Genomic DNA, 21629 nt, shown 5'->3' with positions numbered 1-21629 from the left:
GAGTACTTGACCTGAAAGTAGTTCACATCTGTCTTCTTTCAAAATCATTTTAACATTTGTTTTTAAATTTGAGAAGGTGCTGCACAAAAAGTAAACAAATGAATTTAAAATTCCTTCCAGGGGACCGTGCCAGGGTGCCAGAAGAACTTAAGTCTGTAAAAGATGGGCTTTCAGACAGAGAAACAAAGGGGCCATTTCTGTCTTATGTGGGGACTCAGCTGAATACAGCTCGGTCACTTGCAAAAGTGAGATTGGTGATAGGTGGGCTTAGAACTAGGTTTACCGCCAGCCTCAGAACAAACCCTCTGGTCAGCCTGCCTGATTAAAGGTTTAGCCTAGTGTCCACGGCAGTAACTGGTGTGGTCCTGATGAGAGGTTTGCAATGGGAACCCAACAGAGGGGATGAGGTTTCTCAGCAAGCAGACATACTGAGATCACAGAATGAATGGTGCCTTTGGATTCTGTGATTCTCAGATTCTGTGCCTTTTTGGACAGGACTCCAGGCCTCGAAGGGGGACTTAGAAGAGCATGGTCAGACCCTTGCCTCTAGTCACTTGACTGGAAGATGGAACCAATATGGAACCCTTGAGAAGAAATCTAAAGTTGGGAGTCTTGCTCTCTGGGCATATAGAAGACCAGGTTTTTAACTGGGGTATAAGATTAGGACACATTAGCAGTGAGGCAAATAATTCATGTCTTAAATTCAGGCAATCACTCCTTAAAGAACCCCTCCATGAGATCAGGCTTAGCTTTGAGTCTTGGAGGAAGGCCTGAGACTGTGTCTCATTCATTGTATATCTTCTTGTGTCTAGCAAGATGCCTGACAGTGTAGTATTCACTAAGTAATGGATTGCAATGTGAGTGGCCTGGGTGGTGTTTTAAGAATGTTAAAAAGCAGTGAAAGCTTATCTAAAGTTGAATTTAAGTTTATAGTAACACTAAAAAAAATCCTGTAACTAATATTGAGGTTATAATCCACTCCAGTATTCTTGCCTGGAGAATCCCAGGGACAGAGGAGCCTGTTGGGCTGCCATCTATGGGGTCACACAGAGTCGGACACGACTGAAGCGACTTAGGAAAAACACACACACACACACACACAAAATAGGCAGAAAAGAAATGGCTACGTCAAGAGCAGGGTCCTGAACTTTCTCTGGAAGCTACGTATTCTGGTGAAAAAAGAAAAAACAAAACAAAATGAAACATAGGCTGTGGTTTCAGATAGATCTGGGTTTGAAACTCAACTTCGCTAAATACTAATTATGTGATCATGGCCAATAACTTCACCTCTCTGAGCCCAACTTAATCACCAGTAAAATATGGATACTATTTCATTCCTGGAAGGGGTGTTGCAGGAATATAATGTTTTAATATAAGTTTAATACTTAGGTGGTGCCTGAGACCTAGTGGGCCGTGGGAATGACAATTACCACATAAAGTGCCGAAAGAACTAACTGTGAAGGAGAAGGCAAAAGGCTTTTAATGCCCTGCTCTGGGATTTGATGACCCCGAGGGGCCTCGTCCTTGTGCTCCCTGAGTGATGCTATTCTTGCTGATGTAATGGGCTGGGTCAATGTCGTGGAGATCTGATGACAGCACACCCACACCCTGTCACCTTCAGTGCCAAGACGGACCATACTTGTTGGAGCTGACCCCTCCACAGGAACCAGGCTTTACTCACGTCCTCTTGGAAAATTCAGCCTGTTGCTGCGGGGTGGTCATGTTCTTAGCAAGGGAGCACCTCCCAACCACTTCTGCAAACCCCAGCGCTCTCATCCTTCACCCAGACATCCAGGTTCCTGTTTCATCAGGCAAAATTCGTTTACATCTTAACCATTCTTTCTTCTGATTTGGAGGAGTGAGAGAGCACAGGAAGTGAAAATCAGGGAAAGAGGCCTTTTTTCCCCTATTGCCTGGACCCTCAGAAAAGTGAGACTAGGCTGTTGGATCGGAGTCATGTAGCTCTGATGTTTCTCATGGTGAGGTTTTAGGTTCTGGAATTGCATCATCATGAGATGCATGAAATCCCATCTTCTACACTTTTGCCCCCACCGAAGTCCCTTGTTTTTCTTCCAGGTGAAGCAGAAGGCAGGCAGGATACACATTTAGGGGCTGACTCATTCTGCTGAAAATGTGACCAGGCTCTGTGCATGTGGAAAGGTGGGCTGACACACTGGAAATTGTGGAGTCCAACTTGGGTTTGTGCCGCCCTCGCCTTTGGCAGTGACTTTGCCCTAGTCAAGTACAGTTGTCATTGTCTAACGTTTACAATCCAGTATTACATAGTAAACATAAAGTTTACTGTGTTCCCAGCATGGAACAGACGCTTCATATATGTTATCTTGTTTAATCCTCACTACAAATCTTATATAGTATGTGTCATTATCCTCATTTTATACATGAGGCTCAGAGAAGTTGTGGAGAAGGCGATGGCACCCCACTCCAGTACTCTTGCCTGGAAAATCCCATGGACGGAGGAGCCTGGTGGGCTGCAGTCCATGGGGTCGTGAAGAGTTGGACACGACTGAGCGACTTCCCTTTCACTTTTCACTTTCATGCATTGGAGAAGGAAATGGCAATCCACTCCAGTGTTCTTGCTTGGAGAATCCCAGGGATGGGGGAGCCTGGTGGGCTGCAGTCTATGGGGTCACACAGAGTCGGACACGACTGAAGTGACTTAGCAGCAGCAGCAGAGAAGTTGATGAGCGGCATGAATAGAACTTTGAAACAAATGATTTTCCTCCAGCTGCGGTTCCTGCCACTGTCATTGTGTCTTCTATAGCCCTTGCCCTTATCAGACCTCACCATCTGCCCCTTACAACTGCCACACTGCACTCATTTATGAAGACGTTTGATGTCTCTATAAAGTAATTTGTCCTGCTTACTTCACAAAATTGCCTGAGGAATTAGAATTGAGGAACTGCTGAGGAAAAAAAAATTGGAAAAGAACTAAGTCCTTTACAAATGTAAGGAAATTCACTAATATGATGTTGTTTTTTAAAATTAATTAATTAATTTTTCTGCCATGAGTATTAGTTGCAGCACACGGGATCTTTGTGGCATCATGAAGGATCTTTCTTTGCTGTGCTCAGACTCTCTAGTTGTGGCATGTGGGCGTAGTTGCTCCATGGCATGTAGGAGCTTAGTTCCCCAGCCAGGAATTGAACCCACATGCCCTGCATTCCAAGGCAAACTCTTAAACCCTGGACCATCAGGGAAGTACCACTAATATGAAATTTTATATAAAGGAAATGAAAGTTGGCAGAAATAGCAGAGATAAATAAAAACAGATAAAAGAGAAACAGTTAAAAAGGAAAACTTTACATATGAATATATATGTGCTTGTATAGATATCTAATTGCTTCACGTGTGTTACAAGCCAACAAAGTCCATGCAGGTGCAATTATTACCCATAATTTAGAGATGAGGAAACTGAGGCACAGAGAGGTTGAGTATATTGCACAAGGTCACATTCCTGGTAAGCAGCAGACCTGGTCAGCAACAGTCTAACTCAGAAGCCTGCAGTTTTAACTCTGATTATTTGATGTTCTGCCTTCCAGTGGCTCTCACAGTGGTGAGGGCAAGGGGCGAGGAAACCCATGACAGGGTCTCCTAGCTGATTTTTCAGATGTGGTGTCTATCATGGAGGTGGTGACAGCTACAGTGATTTTTAAAGGACTCTTGGGAATTGGCAATAAGTAAGACAGGAGGGTTAAGAAGAACAACACCAGGCAGAACCTTCTTAAGGAGCCTGTAGTTTACCCTAGAGGACAATGAAGGGTTGTGTGTAGGGGAGGACCATGTTCAGCTTTGAGTTTTAGAAATATCATCCAGACAGCCACATGGCCATATGGCAGGATGGGATGATGAGAGGGAATGAAGGCTGTGGAGTCGGACAGACTCCACTGTCAATACCTGTCTGAGTCTTGATTTTCTTATCTTAAAAACAAAGAATAGTGACAAGATGTACTTAGGAAGGTTACCCTGAGGATGAAATGAGAGCTGTTTTGCACAGTAAGTGCTTCATAGAGGCCAGCAGTGCATACTATGAGCGGCTCCAAGAAAACAGTTAAGGAAGAACATGGTTTACCTGGGATGGTGGCCATGAAAATGGAGAGAAGTGGACAGGTCTAAGAGAAGTCGAATTGAGAAGATCTGATCATTAATCAGAGGGGGCTTCCCTGGTGGCTCCATGGGGTTGCAGAGTTGGACATGACTGAGTGACTTTCAGTTTCCCTAGTGGCTCAGTGGTAAAGAACCTGCCTGCAGTGCAGGAGATGCAGGAAATGTAGGTTCTGTCCCGGAGTCAGGAAGATTACCTGGAGGAGGAAATGCAACCCACTCTAGTATTCTTGTCCAGAGAATCCCATGGACAGAGGAACCTGGTGGGACACAGTCCATGGGGTCGCAAAGAGCCGGATACGACTGGGTGACTGACACTGACCGTTGATCTGATGTCGTGGTTTAGAGAGGAGAGAAAGAGAGAGGTAGTAGAGAAGAGAGGGTAGTAGAAAAAGGAGAAGAAAGCATGGAAAGGGAAGGAGTGGGGAAATATCAAAGTGAGCCTGTAAAAATACCCAGTGTTAGCAAAGATGTAATCACAGGAGGAGATAGACAAAGGAAATACTCCAGCGAGAAAGAACACTTGTGATTTGATGAGGGAAAAATCCACTTATTCATTCAACCATTGTTTGTTTATGCAGTACCTTTTATACTAGACATCAATCAACAATGCAAGATAGTCTGATTATAGCATTTTTGGATGGGTGTTTGTTTTAGCTTTGGTGGTCTCATACTTTGAGTTTAGAGTAGAAAATGAGTGATACTTTCCTACATAAATACCTTTTTGTAGTCACAATTTTCCATGAACTCATCATGGTTAGAGTTTAGTAATTAGTGTGTGTTTTTGGAGTAGTGCAGTGTGTATATTTCATGTGGGCTGATGATTGACAGATGAGGCCACTCTAGAATTTTCTATGACACCTCCATTTCCGTGTCATTGTAACACTTTCCCGACAGATGACTTGTAAAATGGTTCATTGTGATTGAATGCGTAGACTTTTTCATTTAAATAAATAAAAAAAGCAGAAACTTCTTACGTCAGAATGTATCCTGATTTTCAGAAGATATGGGCCTTATAGCCTTTCGAGCTTAACTTGTAAATCCATTGCCAGTTTTCAAATTGAACCCACTTTTAGACTTTAAAATGTATATAAAACAGCTTTATTGAGATATAATTCACATATTATAAAACTCCCCCTTTTAAAGTATATAGTTTAGTGTTTTTTTTAATATATTCACAGACTTGTGTAACCATCACACTGTCTAATTTTAGAACATTTCATCACCGTAAAAAGAAACCCTGTGTCCATTAGCAGTCACTGCATGTTATTCCCTACCTCCCAGCTCCTGGCAACCATGAATCTACTTTCTCTCAATATGGGATTTGCCTGTTCTGGATATTTCATGTAAATGGAATCATACAATATGTGGCCTTTTGTGTCTGGGTTCTTTCACTTAGTATATTTTTAAGGTTCATTTATGTTGTAGCATGCATCAGTACTTTCTTCCTTTTTTATGGCCAAATAATATTTAAACATGAGAATAGACAACGTTTTGTTTATCCAGTCATTAGCTGATAGACGTTTAGATAGTTTTCACTTTGTGGTTATTACCAAGAATGCTGCTGTGAACGCTCAGGTACAAGCATACAAGCTTCTGTGTGGACATATATTTTCATTTCTCTTAGGTGTAGACCCAAGAGTGGAACTGCTAAATCATATGGTAACTCTATGTTTAACGTTTTTGGAAACTAGCAAACTATTTTCCAAAGTAGCTGCCTCATTTTATAGTCCCACTGCCAGTGTATGGGGGTTTGCAGTCTCTCTACCTTACCAACACTTGTTTGTGTCTTTTTAATTTTAGCTATGCTAGTGGGTATGATATGATTTCTCACTCTGCTTTTGATTTGCATTTTCCTAGTGACAAATGATATTGAACATTTTTTCATGTGTTTTTGCTTCATTTGGATATCTTCTTTTTTTTTAAATATAGATTTATTTATTTTAATTGGAGGCTAATTACTTTACAATATTGTATTGGTTTTGCCATATATCAACATGAATCCGCCACAGAGAAATGCATATTCATATCATTTGTCCTCTTTCTAATTGGTTTATCGGTCTTTTTATTGTTGCGTTCTGAGAGTTCTGTATTTATTTTGGATACTTGACCCTTATTGAGAATATGACTTGCAAATGTCTTCTCCCATTGTATGGGTTGTGTTCACTCTCTTGATGGTGTCCTTTGGAACACAAAAGTTGTAAATTTTGACAAAGTCCAGTGTAGTTTCTGTTTTGTTGCTTATGCTTTTGGTGTCATATCTAAAAATTTATTGTCTAATTTAAGGTCATGAAGATCTATATCTATGTTTTCTTGTCAGTTTTATAGTTTTCGTTGTTATATTCAGTTTTATGATCCATTTTGAGTTAATTTTTGTATATGGTGTGAAGTAGGAGTCCAAACTTATTGTTTCCCATGTGAATATCCAGTTGTCCTAGAACCTTTTGTTGAAAAGATTTCTTTCTCTATTGAATGTTTTTGATATCCTTCCTGAAAAGCAACTAGCCATAAAAGTAATGGTTTATTTCTAAACTCTTTGTTTCATTGATCTGTGTGTCTTGATTACAGCTGCTTTGTAGTAAGTTCTGAAATGAGGATGCATGAATCCTTCAACTTTGTTCTTCTTTTTTCAAGATTGTTTTGGCTACACTGGGTTTCTTGAATTTCCATATGAATTTAAGGATCAACTTGTCAATATTGGCAAAAAAGGCATCTGGGATCATGACTAGGATTGCATTGAATCTGAAGATGAACTTGCCATTTAACATATTTGCAATTCATAAACTTGAAATATCTTTCCATATATTTATCCTTTAATTTCTTTCAATGGTATATTGATGTTTTTAGTATACTCATCTTGTACCTCTTGTTAAATTTATTACCATTTTATTATTTTGATGCGATTGTAAGTTATATTGTTTTCTTAATTTTATTTTCTGATCAGAGCGTATAGAAATACAAATGAGTTTTATATGTTGACTTGTATCATACAAACTTGTTGAACATGTTTATTAGTTCTAATAGGCTTTTTAAATTGACAGGTTCCTTAATATTTTCTGTATACAAGATTATGTCATCTGTGATTAGAGATCATTTTATTTCTTTCTTTCAAATCTGGATGACTTCAATTTTGCTTTCTTGCCTAAATATCCTGGCTAGACCTCTAGTGAAATAGAAGTGATAAGATCTTATATCATTCTTTTCTTCTTGATCCTGGGGTAAAATCTTTAATCTTTCACCATCACGTATGATATCAGCTGTGGGGTTTTGGGAGTAAATTTCCTTTATCATGTTGAGGAAGTCACCCTCTATTCCTAAGTTTTTGAATGTTTTATCTTGGAAGAGTTGGATTTTGTCAAATGCTTTTTCTTTGTCTATGGATATAATCATTTTTTTTTTCCTGTTTATTCTGTTTATTTGATGTTATTGTGATTGATTTTCAGGAGATAAACTAACTTTGCATTCCAGATAAATTCCACTTGGTCATGGTATATAATACATCTATATGCTGCTAGATTTGATTGACTTGCATTTTGTTGAGGATTTTTGCATCTATATAAGAAATATTGGTGCATTTTTTCCCCTTCTTGTGATGTCCTTGTCTGTTTTGGTATCAGGATAATAATAGCTTCATAGAATAAGTTGGAGAATGTCCCTTTTTCTTTATTTTTTTGGAAGACTTTGAGAAGAGGTGGTGTTAGTTCTTGAAACATTTGGTAGAATTGACCACTGCATCCATGTAGGCTTGAGCTTTTCTTTGTGGACAGTTTCTGTTTGTTTGTTAAATGATCAATTTAGTCTCTTTATTTGTTGTAGGTTTATTCAGATTTTCTATTTTCTCTTGAGTCATCTTTGGTAGTTTGAGGTTTTCTAGGAATTTGTCCATTTCATCTAGGTTTTCTAACTTGTTCATATATAGTTTTTTATAACACATGTACCTTTGTTTCAATTTATTATGAAAAAATTATACTTTTTGAAAATAGGAGCTTCTACAAGACATATCTATGTAGCTCTGGACACAGGCCTGTGATAATAACTATTATAGAGTGCTTACTATGTGCTGAATAGTTTGCTAACTACTTTATACTTGTACTTTTATGTGCTACAACAACATTTTGAGATAGGTAGTATGTTATCTGGAAATGGAGGCTCACATTGGTTATGCACTTGGTATGTAGTGGGACTAGTAACTGTACCCAGATAACCTGGACACTTAGAGCAGAATTCTTTAGAAAGAGGTATTGAGTCCCATCCAAGTGTTAGCTTGGGAGAAGAGGTATTTCAAAGTCACCTCTTCATATAGAATGTCTTAAGGTCCCAAGGACAGGATGCTGAGTGGAGTGATGTCATGACTCCTGAAGTTTCAGGAGACTGTGGTAGGTACTGCAGAGGTAGAGAGTAGGACAGGAGGATGCTTTGAATTTACCCAGATTATTCTCTACAGTCTGCTTTAAGCTTAGGTCTCAGGGTTATGCTAGGAGCATGGAATGGGGATACAGCACAGAGGATGCAGCTTGATCCAGGGCAGAGGGTGCTGGAAAGGTGCTTGATATAGTTTCTCCAGCTTCCAAGGTAAGAGTGCAACTTCCTCCCCATCTTTGGAAACACCCCATAGGGCCTAGAGCTTTCTAGAGTAATACTTGTATAATTGTATCATAAATGTATTTTCAGGAGCCACTGGCGTGTAATTCCCCCAAGGGCAGAAACACTGGCAAATTGGTTGCTCTGCTCTGTTGTAAGAATAGCCTAGAAATAAGGGGCAGCGGGCCCGAATTCAAGTCTTAGCTTTGCTTTTCACTCATGGTGTGACCTTAGTCATAATTACTTTCCCTCTCTAAATCTCAGTTTCATCATCTGCAAAATGAGAAAAAAAAAATACATCTCATAAATCATTCTAAGTTCCAAATTAAATTAATGTATGGAAAGTGGCTTTGTAAACTGTTAAACCTTACGAAAGTTAACGAATGGCTCTTTTTCTCCCCCTATGGAAAAAGCCACTGAATGAATAATCTCTTACTTGAGTGTCCATTTATCTCAGCCTGCTGAGGTCATACGGTGTGGCTTTGAAGTGGAGAAAGTGTGACTGTCAGGTTTTAAAAAGGAAGCAGAGAGACTGTATTTCTCTTGCCTCTCTGCAAGGTAGCAAGCACAGCTGTAAAGGCAATGATTTCACAGAACCTGCAGCACCTTCCTGGGGCAGAAACAGTCAAAATAAGGACAACTGAGAAACCAGACTTGGACAAGTTGGAGAAATGAAATAAAAACAGACCTGGAGGGCATAAAAACACCTTCATTTATAAAAAGCATTCTTAAAATAAATAGATTCTTATGTTTCTTTTGTGGTTTTTCTAGAAAATTCCATCTAGTTATTACCTGATCACTTTTATCCTAAGTGTGTGACTGAAAAACGAAAGCTCTGACGTTTTTAGCCTGATACTTTGTGAAAATTGAGAATGATGATGTTTCTCAAGATAATGTCATATCTAGTATCTGTTATGGCTACTATGATTCACCGATGATTTTGGGAAAGTTTCAATCAGGCTTGAAAGAAAAATGCAGTTCGTGTGGAGGAAAGACGGTTGGTATTGGGGTTGGCAGATGATACGCTTGTGTTTGGTTCCTGGTCCCTTTCTCCTAGCTGGGTCCTTGGAGCGGTTATTTTCCTCAGACTTTCTCATCTGTAAAGTAGGGAGAATAAAATACTTTTTCAGTAGGTTGTGATGAAGACTAAATAAACAGCAATAAATCTTTGTTGCCTTCCCTGCCTTCTTTTTTTGATTTAGCTTTTTGTATTGTAAGACCAACATCACTTACTGAGAAAACATTTCCAAACCAGTTTTTCTCTCTCATTCTAAATGTGTCTCAAGTGTCTGACTTTTCTTCATCTGGGATTCTGAGAGCTGTCCTTACAGGGTGGTCAAACAGCATCTCTCTGGTCTATTCACTTCTCCAGAGAATTCTGAAATCCTCTGAGTCTCTAGGTCAAGGCCTTGCAAATCTGGGCTCTGATCTAGGAGAATTCATGGTCACGGTAGTTCTAGGCATGAGAACATGATTAAGCAGTCCTCAGACAGAGACCGCTGTATCTGCTGGGGTTGCCGTGGGAACAGATGGCACTCTCTGGGGGATAATGAAAGGAAGTGTACTGAGGGGACTACTTCACAGCTGTGGGCAGTCTACCAGGGAACCTGGAGGGGCCAGGGGGCTAAGGGAAGAACCCACGGAGGAGGCCTTGGCTCTGGGAAGGGGCTGCCTGCCATATGTGGAGAACACCATCACTGCCACCCAAACCCCAGAAGAGAGGCAGCGCTGTTAAGTGGACCCTTGACTCCTCTCCAGTTCCTCCCTTCAGTTAAGGAGATTTGGGGGCAGTTGGCAAAGGGTGGCCTCCTAGGACACGGGGTGGGGGGCACAGAGAATGGATCTTGAGGGGGAGAGGAGGAGAAGAACCATCTTCTCAGTGAGGGAGGGTCCTTAGGGCTGATGCTGACATTATGCAGATTTACCCCAGTCCTGGAGCCACAGGCAAGGGTAGCACACACAAGTACAACCTTTTATCCCACCCCCCTTTTTTTTCCTGTCCTTTTACACATCTAGAAAAGAAAAGATTTACTACTACCCAGATTTGAATCTGAGAAATCCTGTCTTCTGCTTCCTTGCATTCTTGGCCACAACGCTGGCAGTACATAGTTCAGATACAGCGCCTGTTTTCAAGACCTCTTTGAGGATTTATGAAAATGGGTTATTGCTCCTGGTAACACTTGCAATTCTTTATTTTCCTTCTGTAGACAGATGAGGAATTTCTCTTGTGGGCTGATATGAAGTGTATAGAAGTCACCCTAGATCACATCAGCAGCCTACCCATCAGCCAGAATTTCCCACATTGCCAACTTTTTGGGGCCACTGTGTTGAAGTTACTGCAGAGGTTCCTTAGGATTGATGGCAGAGAAAAGCTGCTCATGTGAAGTTGGTCAGGCTGCATCCTAGGAAAGAGGTTGGATTAAAGCAGGGACGTCTTAAAGGCCAGCAGCACAGCAACTTGGAGCTGTTTGGTCCTTCTAAGAGAAGTAGGGAGTGGCAGGCAGTCTTGATTGGCCTGAAGATATTTGAAACTCTGCCATGTTAAAAAAAAGATTATACTTCAGGATGGGCCCCTGGGATGGGATAACTTGCAGTTACTGGGAGATGGAGTTTTGTTCCCTAGGATGAGGAAGGCCTTAAACCATGAGAGCATATGAAGATTGGCGGGTGACCTTATGTGGTCATTACATGTTTCTGCAAGGAACAGTTCAATTCAAAGGTCAGTACTCAAGAAGCTGTGGCAGAGAGTAGATCTGGGCATAGAGCCTGGGAACAGAGTGAGACAGTGTCCAGTGCCCTGAACAGAAGTCATGAGTGTCTGAGCAGCAGAGCTTACCATAGAATAGACATGAGGTTCTGAACTGCTGTGGCTGATAAGCTATGGGCACCGGCTGCTAAGCTCATTTCTGGGATGGATTTTATTTGTCTCAGGTTGCTTCAGAGGCCTGAATTGAGACCTATGTGCTGACGCTGCTCAACATTTTAAAGATGCTGTCTAATCCTTCATGGGGGCGTGGTCCCCATCACTGCAGGTCCTCCATCTGCATCTGGTTGGTGAGTTCTTTGGACTGTTGTTAGATAGAGTCAAGCGTGACTTGTGTGGTTGGACAAGATAAGCTTGATCTCATTAGATGAGGATGAGAGCAAGCTTTGATTGGGTATTGGATTAGAGACAAGGAGGATGGGGTCTTACTTGTCTGAGGCAAGGGCAGATCTGCCTAACCAATCTGTAATTTATTAGGCTTCCAGTAAAAATTGTGTTTGATATGTAATGAATGACCTGAGGGGCTTTCCAGGTGGCTCAGTGGTAAAGAATCTGCCTACCAATGACACAGGAGACATGGGTTTGATCCCTAGGTCAGAAAAATCCCCTGAGGGAGGAAATGGCAACTCCCTCCAGTATTCTTGCCTGGAGAATCCCATGGACAGAAGAGACTGGTGGGATACAGTCCATGGGGTTGAAAATAGTCAGACATGACTTAGCGACTAGGCACGCACACACCAACAACCTGAGTCCCCTTTGTGCATGCGGTGTGACTATATACATTAACAAAAACACATGGAGGTTTACTGAATTCTGTTCTACAGTGGAGGAATAACAAAAAGAATGAAGACAAAGAAAATTCTCATTGGAGAAATTAACTTAGGCAATTAAGTTGGCTGGGTAGTCCTGAAATTATAGCTTGTGTTTAATATATGGAAACAAATAAAAGATTAGGACTTTGATTTTTCCTTGTCACATAAACATAACAAGTTTATACATGAATAAAAATTAATGTCTGTGCCAATGAGTGATACTAAAATGCCATGCTATTCTTGCTTGTTATTTTTGTCACCATAAAATAAACCATATTTACATGATTATGTAACCATATGCTTTTCAGAAGTTTTAGATTTAGATTTCATAATAGTAATGAGAACTGGCAGTTACATAGCATTTACCATGTGCCAGGCACTGTTCCAAATTGTTTACATATGTTAACTCCCTTAATCCTCATATACTCTTATATCCATATAAGGAAAGTGCCATTATTATAAAATATGAGGAAATTGAGGCACAGAGAGGTTAAGTGACTTATCTAAGGTCATGCAGATAATTAATGAAAGAAAATATTTGAACCCAAATACTCTTGAACACTACAGAGTACTATTGATCTGTGATTTATTAAGTACTTTGGAAGGAATGATGCTGAAGCTGAAACTCCAGTACTTTGGCCACCTCATGTGAAGAGTTGACTCATTGGAAAAGACTCTGATGCTGGGAGGGATTGCGGGCAGGAGGAGAAGGGGATGACAGAGGATGAGATGGCTGGATGGCATCGCTGACTCGATGGATTTGAGTCTGAGTGAACTCCGGGAGTTGGTGATGGACAGGGAGGCCTGGCTGCTGCGATTCATGGGGTCACAAAGAGTCGGACACGACTGAGTGATGGATCTGAATTGAACTGATCTGCCTCATTCAGTCTTTACCACAGTGCTGTATGAAAAGAATTGTTTTGTTCATCTAACAAGTTAATAAACCCTAACATTTAGGGATGCTTAGAAATTTGCTGAAGATGGAACTTACCTGCAAAAGTCAAGGCAAATTCATGGACTCTCAAGAGTTTTATTGATGAACTTTCAATGGATACATTTTCTTTACATTTGAAATAAGCAACTCTGTAAAAATGAAACCAAACCAAAATAAATCTGACCTATTGAGAAACTAAAATTATATGATACACTTTATCTTAATGAAAATGGTCTTTTCTAAAAAATCATTTTTCTTGAGGTTTACGTTGATTCACTACATAAATTTCAAGTGTGCACCATATGTACTTCTACTCCTATATACGCTCTAGCACGCTCACCACCAAACGGTTAGTTTTCATCTCTTACCATTCAGCTGACCTCTTCACCCCTTTTGCTCTACCTCTGCCCCTTCCCCTCTGGTAACAGCTACTCTTTTCTCAGTATCTGTGTGTTTGTTTTTGCTTGGTTTGTGTTTGTTTGTTTTATTTATTTATTTTGTATTCTATATATCAGTGAAATCTTACAGTATTTGTCTTTCTGTACCTGATTTTTTCCAGTTAGGATAAAGCCCTCAAGGTCCATCCATGGTGTTGCAAATGGCAAGATATCATCTTTTACGACTGAGTGTATTCCATTTTGTGTGTATGCATATTGTACGCATATATATCACTAGGTATGTGTATGTAAAATCTATATATTTATCTATCTCACATCTTTATTCATTCATTCACTGACACTTAGGTTGTTTCCTTATCTTAGCTATTGTAAATGATGCTTCAATGAGCATAGGGGTGCGTATATCTTTTTGAATTAGTGTTTTCGTATTCTTTGGGTAAGTACCCAGAAGTAGAGTTTTTGAATCATATGGTATTTCTTAAGTTTTTGAGGAATCTTCATACTATTTTCCATAGTGGCTGTACTAATTTACCTTCTCACCAACAGTGTGTAAAGGTTCCATTTTCTCCACATCCTTTCCATCCCTTGTATTTCTTGCCCTTTTGGTAATAGTCATTCTATCAGGTATGGGGTGGTAACTCATTGTGGTTTTGATTTGCATTTCCCTAATAATTAGTGGTGTTAAACATCTTTTCATGTGCCTGTTGGTCATTTGTATGTCTTCTTTGGAAAAATATCTTTTCATCTCTGACAGTTTTTAATTGGGTTGTTTTTTGTTGTTCAGTTGTATGAGGTCATCATCTATTTTGAATATTTATTAATAAAACCTTATCTGATATGTGATTTTCAAATATCTTCTCCAATTCTGTAGGTTGTCTTTTCATTTTGTTGAAAATGCCCTTTGTGCAGATGCTCTTTAGTTTTATGTAGCCCCGCTTGTTATTTTTGCTTCAGAAATGTTCTTTCAGTCCACCTTTTTCTCTCTCACATCGCCCTCTTTATCTCTTTATCTCTCTCAATGAACTTTCCAAAATGTGCAGTTGTTTTTCTTGGTCACTTACTCGATTTGTGTGCTGGTGGTTTTCCCTTACTTTCTGTGGTGTTTGCTTACTTTCTTTTTTAGTCTCCGTGAGAACCAGGACCTCATCTATCTCCTTTCCTACTCTTTCCCTCATGCTCACCTACTGATGTCTTCCAGAGACATTTGCTGGAAGACTGACAAGTCTTCTGAAGGCAGACAGAGAATATAAGGGAAGAAAGTGACCTTTCAGCCCCCTTAAAACCTGAACCCTGCACTGAGCTTGGATGAGTGAGATCTGTGCTCAAAGCAACCAGCCTCAGGACAGGAATCTGAGGTCAGCATATTAGTGAAGACACAGGCCACCGTCCACCATTAGGAAAGGCCTCGAGCCCGGCTTATTTGGCCAGATGTTCTTGGGAGTGTCTCATTGTCACCTTTGGGTCCTTGACCCTGGCCTGTGACTTTGTATTTTGAAGATTTCTGATGAGTGCTGTGGGGTGTGCCTTAAAGTGGCTTGTGTGCACTGTGGAATTTGGCTCCTGAAAGCCTCATTTTAGGGCTTCCCTAGCGACTCAGCTGGTAAAGAAGCCCCTTGTCAATGCAGGAGACATAAGAGATGCGAGTTCGATCTTGGGTTGGGACGATCCCCTACAGGAGGGAATGGCTACCCACTCCAGTATCCTTGCCTGTGAAATCCCAGGGATAGAAGAGCCTGGAGGGCTACAGTCCATGGGGTCCACCCAGTCCATGGGGTCACCAAGAGTCAGACAGGACTGAGTAACTAACACTTTTGCTTTCAGTCTCATTTTTAAGGGATTATCTGAAGCCTGGTTTTGTTGTTTGTTTTGCTTTCCTTTTCTTATCTTAGCTCACTGAATTGCCTGGTTCAGGGGACATCAAGACACCAGCTTGACTCACTGTCCAGAGTGACATGGAGCAATTTCTCTTATTCTGAGAGAAATCTCAGAAGTCTGCTGGGTTATGAGGCGCTGGGGGATGACGCTCTGTGGAGAGAAGCTCTCTCGTCTGCTGCTCCTTTTTAAGCATTCTTTGTGTATTATTAGCAGGAGAAGCCTTGCAGTGATAGCTTAGATGTGAATACTGGTCTGGGTAAGAAAGCTTGAGAATCAGTGAGCTTGGACTTTGGATGCTTGCTCGTGAATCCTGACCTCAGTTTCCGCGGGTGTTGACGGGTAACTATTGGTTTCCAGTGAGAGAGGGGGAGCCTTAATCTCACCATGTGTGGGATGTGCCCCGTGGGGCCGTGTTTTGTAGGCAGTGAAGTTAAGGCTTGCCCAGAAAAATAACATGTTTTCCTTGCCTGGTGCTTGAGGTGTTTGCCCGGTGACTGGCTGATTGGCGGTTAGGGAAGAAAGGAGACATTGGTTAACTTGGGTGTCCGGAAGATTTGTGTGTGTGTGTTTGTGTAAGTGGCTGTTTCTTTGGAAACAGTAGAGGACAGATGAAGAAATAACAAAGATATTACTACTTTAAACTTGTGTTTGAGTTCCTTGAAGCATCTTACCAACATTAACTTGATGTCATTATTTAAATAATCCCGTCACTTCAAGAGTACCAGAAATCTTTTGATGTGGGTGTCATAAAGGTGGATAGGAAAACTGAAGATTTTGGAAATTACTGAGAATTTTGCCATCCTAATTCGTATTTGAACAGCTTTATCTGGTTGTATTTCCTACAGAGGCACTTAGTGGAGAAGATAAATCAAAGCTGTATCTCATCAAGGTTTTCTTTCAGCCTTGATGTAAAATGCTTTTCTGAGATTAAAAATGGTTGACCACTTAGGATGTGGTGGTACATGGAAGAGATATTTTCATTAAATAAAATTCTCACTACTCTCAAGCATTAAGAAAAAAAAAAACACCTCAAAATTTTTCAGTCTTTCCATACATACTGACCTTTCTGCCAGTATGAGGCTGGAGCCAGTTGGAGGGCCAGTGATCTGCTTTCAGGGACAGAGGTCTAATCATCTTGAACAACCCAGTGTCCTGGGTTAGGAAGTGTTGCTATTACTGAGGTGTCATCTCCCAATTTTCCCAAGTGGTTGAATTGACCAGATTTTTGATTTGTGCTGACTTTTTTTTTTTTCCCATAGCTGACTCTTGCTGCCTTATTCAAAGTTCAGTTCAATTCAGTCACTCAGTCGTGTCTAACTCTTTGCAACCCCATGGACTGCAGCACACCAGGCTTCCCTGTAATCAACCCCCAAAGCTTGCTCAAACTCATGTCCATAGAGTCAGTGATGCCATCCAACCATCTCATCCTCTGTTGTCCCCTTCTCCTTCTGCTTTCAATCTTTCTCAGCATCAGGGTCTTTTCCAATGAGTCAGTTCTTCGCATCAGGTGGCCAAAGTATTGGAGTTTCAGCTTCAGCATCAGTCCTTCCAATGAATTTTCAGGACTGATTTCCTTTAGGATTGACTTGGATCCTTTGCCACCCAAAATATTTTTATTAAATATTACCTGGGATATTTTGGGAATTAAAAAAAAAAGAGAGAAGAAAGAAAAAATAAGAAGAGCAAGAACAAGAATAGGCAATAAGATGATGAAGGAAAATATAATTTGCTGAAGAAAATTTAATGATAAAAGGAGGGTTTGATTTCTTCTTTGGTAGCCCAAGTGGAGAGCACATGTAAACATTGTCATAATCTGTATTACTCTTATTTTTTTAAAGACTTTATTTTAGCACATATATAAACATATATATATATAATTAATATTATCAAAGTTTGTGTCTGTTTTACATCAACTGCATTTTTTAACCTTTTGACCCCTTTACCCTTTAGTCTTATATTTATATTTTTAGTCTGTATTAGTCTTATTTCTGATGACTCCAGGTGAGCCTAAAAGCACCCACTGATAAGAAGACACTGAGTTTCTCAGTTTATCCCAAGTGCCTTCCAGATTCCACTCTTTTCCCGCCATGAGAATGACTGGAGTCTGGATGGTAAGGACAGCGTGGCCAGGCTCTAGTGGTGGGCTTGCCTAGCAAGGAGCTTTCCCTTCATGTCTGTGTTCGGGAGCAGTACCCCAGGAAGGTAAACAAATTCATCTGGCTCTCTAGCTCTGGCTCCTCCAAGCCCAGGCCGAGGTATCTGATGCTCCTTGGCTTGCTCTGCCAGCAATAGCCAAGTTTATCCTAGGGTCAAGTGACCCATTACCCAAGCTTATAGGTCAGCTGGCATGTCACAGAGCTGGGGTTTGAACACCGACCAGACTCCACAGCATTTCTTGACATTGCATCTCAATTAGAAGACCAAGAAAGTAAATCTACTTGGGAGCCTACAACTAAGAAGCTGATGGATAGTTAAGGCTTGGCTTGGTAGTTGCTGGGTTATCCGAGAAGCATAGATGGTTGGGATCTCTTTGACGATCATCCCCTCCAACATCTTTTAGAATCCTTCATCTCTCTGCACATGCTGTCAAGTGTAGCTATAACTCTTTGCACCATCCATTACCTCAGCAATTCCATGTGCTTACACAAGGTGACTGAGAAAAACAGTAGCCAACATTTCCTAGCACTTTACAGTTTATGTAGTGCTTTTGAAATATCATCCATTTGATCACCTCAATATCCCCAGAGGCACTTGATGCCGATATTATCTATAGTCCCTTTTTTTTTTACTGAGAAAAGTAACGTTCAGAGAAGTTAAGTAATTTGCCCAGGATCACACAGCTAATAAGCAAGGGAACTGAGATTCAATTATTGATTTCCTAACATAAATCTGGTCCCCTGGCCACAGTGTTAGGCTTATGGTAAATAATGTAGTCTTGAAAAAAAAAAAAGTTGAAAGTTAATCTCACAGTTGTGTCTCACTCTTTGTGATTCCATGGACTGTAGCCTGCTTGACTTCTCTGTTCGTGGAATTCTCCAGGCAAGAGAGTATTGGAGTGGGTTGCCATTTCCTTCTCCAGGGGATCTTCCCAACCCAGGGATTGAACCCAGGTCTCCTGCATTGCAAGCAGATTCCTTACCAACTGAGCCGCCAGGGAAGCCCAATGTAGTCTTACTTATCAGAATTAAAAGCAAAATAAAGCCCAAATTAAAACAAACACAAAACCCTTACTTCTAGTACAATTAAATGATTGCTTCAAGGTGTTATTGTGTGCTTTTATGTGTATATTTGTTCCTTGAATTGATATCTTATCAAGAGGAATGTTTAGCTGTAGTTGATGTAGTTACTGAAATAGCCATGCTTTCTCACAGCCTCTGAGCTCTCATAGCACTTTGCTAAAACTAATTTATGGCCTTTAAAATTCTGCCTTCCTCTATAGACATCTGTATATGCGTCCCCTCCCTACTGTATGGTCACTGCTTCAAGGGCAGGGGCTCTTTTTGTGGAGACTTCTTGTTCTTAGCATGGAGCTTAGTGCTTGCTAGGTGCCTAGTAACTGTGCAAGGAAAGAATGAATGAATGAGACCAGTGTCCTTGGTTTCTGATCCTGTCCCACTGCTTGCCGAAGTTGAATCACTTTGGAACAAGTTCAGGGTGATAGGTAATGAATCACTGTCCACATGCCACTTTCCCTGAAGCACTGGTGAACAAAGCCTTATGATGATCCTAGAATTGGATCGTTGAGGATCTGGAGTTCACCCATGGGCTGCCTTCCTCTTTACCAAGCCTTTCAATGGAAATGTCTGACGGGCCCCCTCTAGATTCCTTCTGGATGCCACTTGTACCCTGCCTCCCTTCCCTCTCCCTCTCCAAAGAGTCGAGGTTCAGGGTGTTTCCCAGGACCTGACCTCCACCCCCTGAGCGGAGAGCCCACAGTCAAGCTGGGGGGAAGGTCCCAGGTTTGAGAGAGCAGGGGCATTAATAAAAAAGTCCTTTTCCTTTCCCGTGCTGATTTGGAGTGTTGACTGAAAAATGGAGCTGTTGTCTAGGGGTGAGCCCTGGGGAGAGAAGGAGTTGGCCCCTCCTTGTTAATGGCTCGGACCTTTTGATGAATTGGAGTCTGGTACAGTGTAACCTCTCGTGGGTGGTGGTTCAAGGAAAAGGCCTTTTTTTTTTTTTTTGCCATGTCGTTTTTTCCAGGTTGTTGCAGTGGGTTTATAGGCTTCAGTGAGTGGCTCTTTTGTTTAATAGGAAGTTGAGAAAGACGTGAAGGACTTTTCTAGTCTGTGGAAATGACTTACTGATTCTCAGAAATACATCTGATTTCAGCACTTTTAAAATAAAAGCTTAATGATCCTTAACTGTGGTGAACTTATGCTGTGAGCCAGACCTGACTTTTCTTCTTCTGCCTCCTTGGAGCTCAGTGGCCTCTTTGGGGTTATGTTTAGGGCTCGGCCTCAGTTTTGAGGCTTGAGCTAGTTTATGGAGATGAAATAATCTCTGTAATATGTGTGTGAGTATATATATATATACACACATACACAATCCAGCTTATCAGTAAGTAAACTTAGACCAAAAGAGAAAAAAAACTATGTGTATGTGTTTATTTATATATGTATGTATTTGTATGTGTGTGTGTGTGTATATATATATATTTAACATGTATATGTGTTATATATATGCACACACACACACACATATATATATATGAAAAAAAAGTGGAAGTCGCTCAGTTGTATCTGACTCTTTGCAACCCCATGGACTATATAGCCCACCAGGCTCCTCTGTCTATGGAATTCTCTAGGCAAGAATACTGGAGTGGGTAGCTGTTCCCTTCTTCAAGGGATCTTCCCAACCCAGGGATGGAACCCAGGTCTCCCTCATTGCAGGCAGATTCATCTATGTCACCAGGGGATATGCATCAATGAACATGTTTTTGGCCTATTAATAAGTATTGAAGTTGGTTAGGAGGCCAGTGTTCCCCTAGAATGTATTCTATGAGCTGATGACTGATGATAACTAGTAACATGAAAACAATTTAGAAGCTTAAGACACTTTCTACTTAAAAGGAAAAGAAAATCAAAACCAAACAAAACATGGTCTTTTTGATGACACTGTCCTCAGCAATAACATAAAATAAACAGGCAATTATCAAGAGTGAAAGGGCATCTGAACAAGAGCCATCTCCACCTTGGGCCAAGGCTGTTTTTGCTACTGTTGAGTCAGTACTGCTTAGAATAATGTGGTGAATGGATGGGAGAGTGGGGCTGTAGGTAACTAAGCGAGGTAATTCACTTAAAAAGTCTCCTCTAGCTTACTCATCTGTCTGCTCTGGATTGAACCTGAAAGCGTATGCTTATGCTTAGTTAAATTTTGGCAAAAGTCCCCAGTCCTCCTTCACACTGAGAGGGAATGATAATTTCACATACTTTTTTGAATATTCATAATGTTTTTATTGGCATAGAATCTAGCCTCATCCTAAGCTTAACTCAGCCTGCATTTTCCAGAGCTGTTTGAAAAGTATAAAGAGGTGGGTATGCGTCTAGTCTCTTATTTTCATTTCCTCTGTTCTATGTTGACTTTGTTTTTATTGTCTCCCTCTTACTATTTTCTTATCTTATCTGCTTTTTACCTCTAAACCAGAGGGCAGTAGGACTCATATTATGATTTACTCTTGCAAAAGCTGCACGATTAGCTATTGGGTCGGGAAACTTTTGTGTTGCACAGGGCTACCCATTCTGCACATCACAGACTGTTTTGTATTCCTGACCCCCACCTATTAAATGATACTGGGGTGACCCCCAGAGACAGCAGCAATTAGAACTTGGCTTCGCATGTTTACAAGTCCTCTTGCTGGGCCATGCAAGAAAATTATGCCTTCTCTAGGAAGACAGATGAGAATGTGTCTTTTGCCTGTATTTAGAGAGGGAACTTTATTAGAATGATGACAAACTCTTCAGATGCCTAAAGATTTTTGCCGTAATGTGGCCTTTAAGTGACCTGCTAGTCCTGTCAAATGTTGATATGCTTGACATTTGACACACAGACTGGTTTGAGTCTGAATCAAGTCTTCTGAGTGTATTTTTACCTTGTATTTAACTGACACAGTGAGATGGGGTAGGCTCTGAACATAACTGCTGGCT

At 40.7% G+C, this 21629-nt stretch overlaps 1 protein-coding gene and 1 long non-coding RNA gene across 6 annotated transcripts in view; one reads left to right on the top strand and one right to left on the bottom strand.

Annotated features, from left to right (window-relative positions):
* The window catches only part of CREB5 (cAMP responsive element binding protein 5), a 438005-nt gene that overhangs the window by 49220 nt on the left and 367156 nt on the right, over window positions 1-21629 (top strand).
* Window positions 9398-19994, bottom strand: LOC132345110 (uncharacterized). Its single transcript, XR_009494240.1, has 4 exons — window positions 16549-19994; window positions 13271-13362; window positions 10742-11105; window positions 9398-9800 (listed from the first exon to the last, which is right to left on the bottom strand). It is a non-coding gene; the product is annotated as an uncharacterized lncRNA (long non-coding RNA).

Source organism: Bos taurus, chromosome 4 (genome assembly GCF_002263795.3).
Source record: "Bos taurus isolate L1 Dominette 01449 registration number 42190680 breed Hereford chromosome 4, ARS-UCD2.0, whole genome shotgun sequence".
In the NCBI taxonomy this organism is placed as follows: Eukaryota; Metazoa; Chordata; class Mammalia; order Artiodactyla; family Bovidae; genus Bos; species Bos taurus.
Note: the sequence above shows the minus strand (reverse complement) of the source record. Positions and strands in the feature narration are given on the sequence as shown.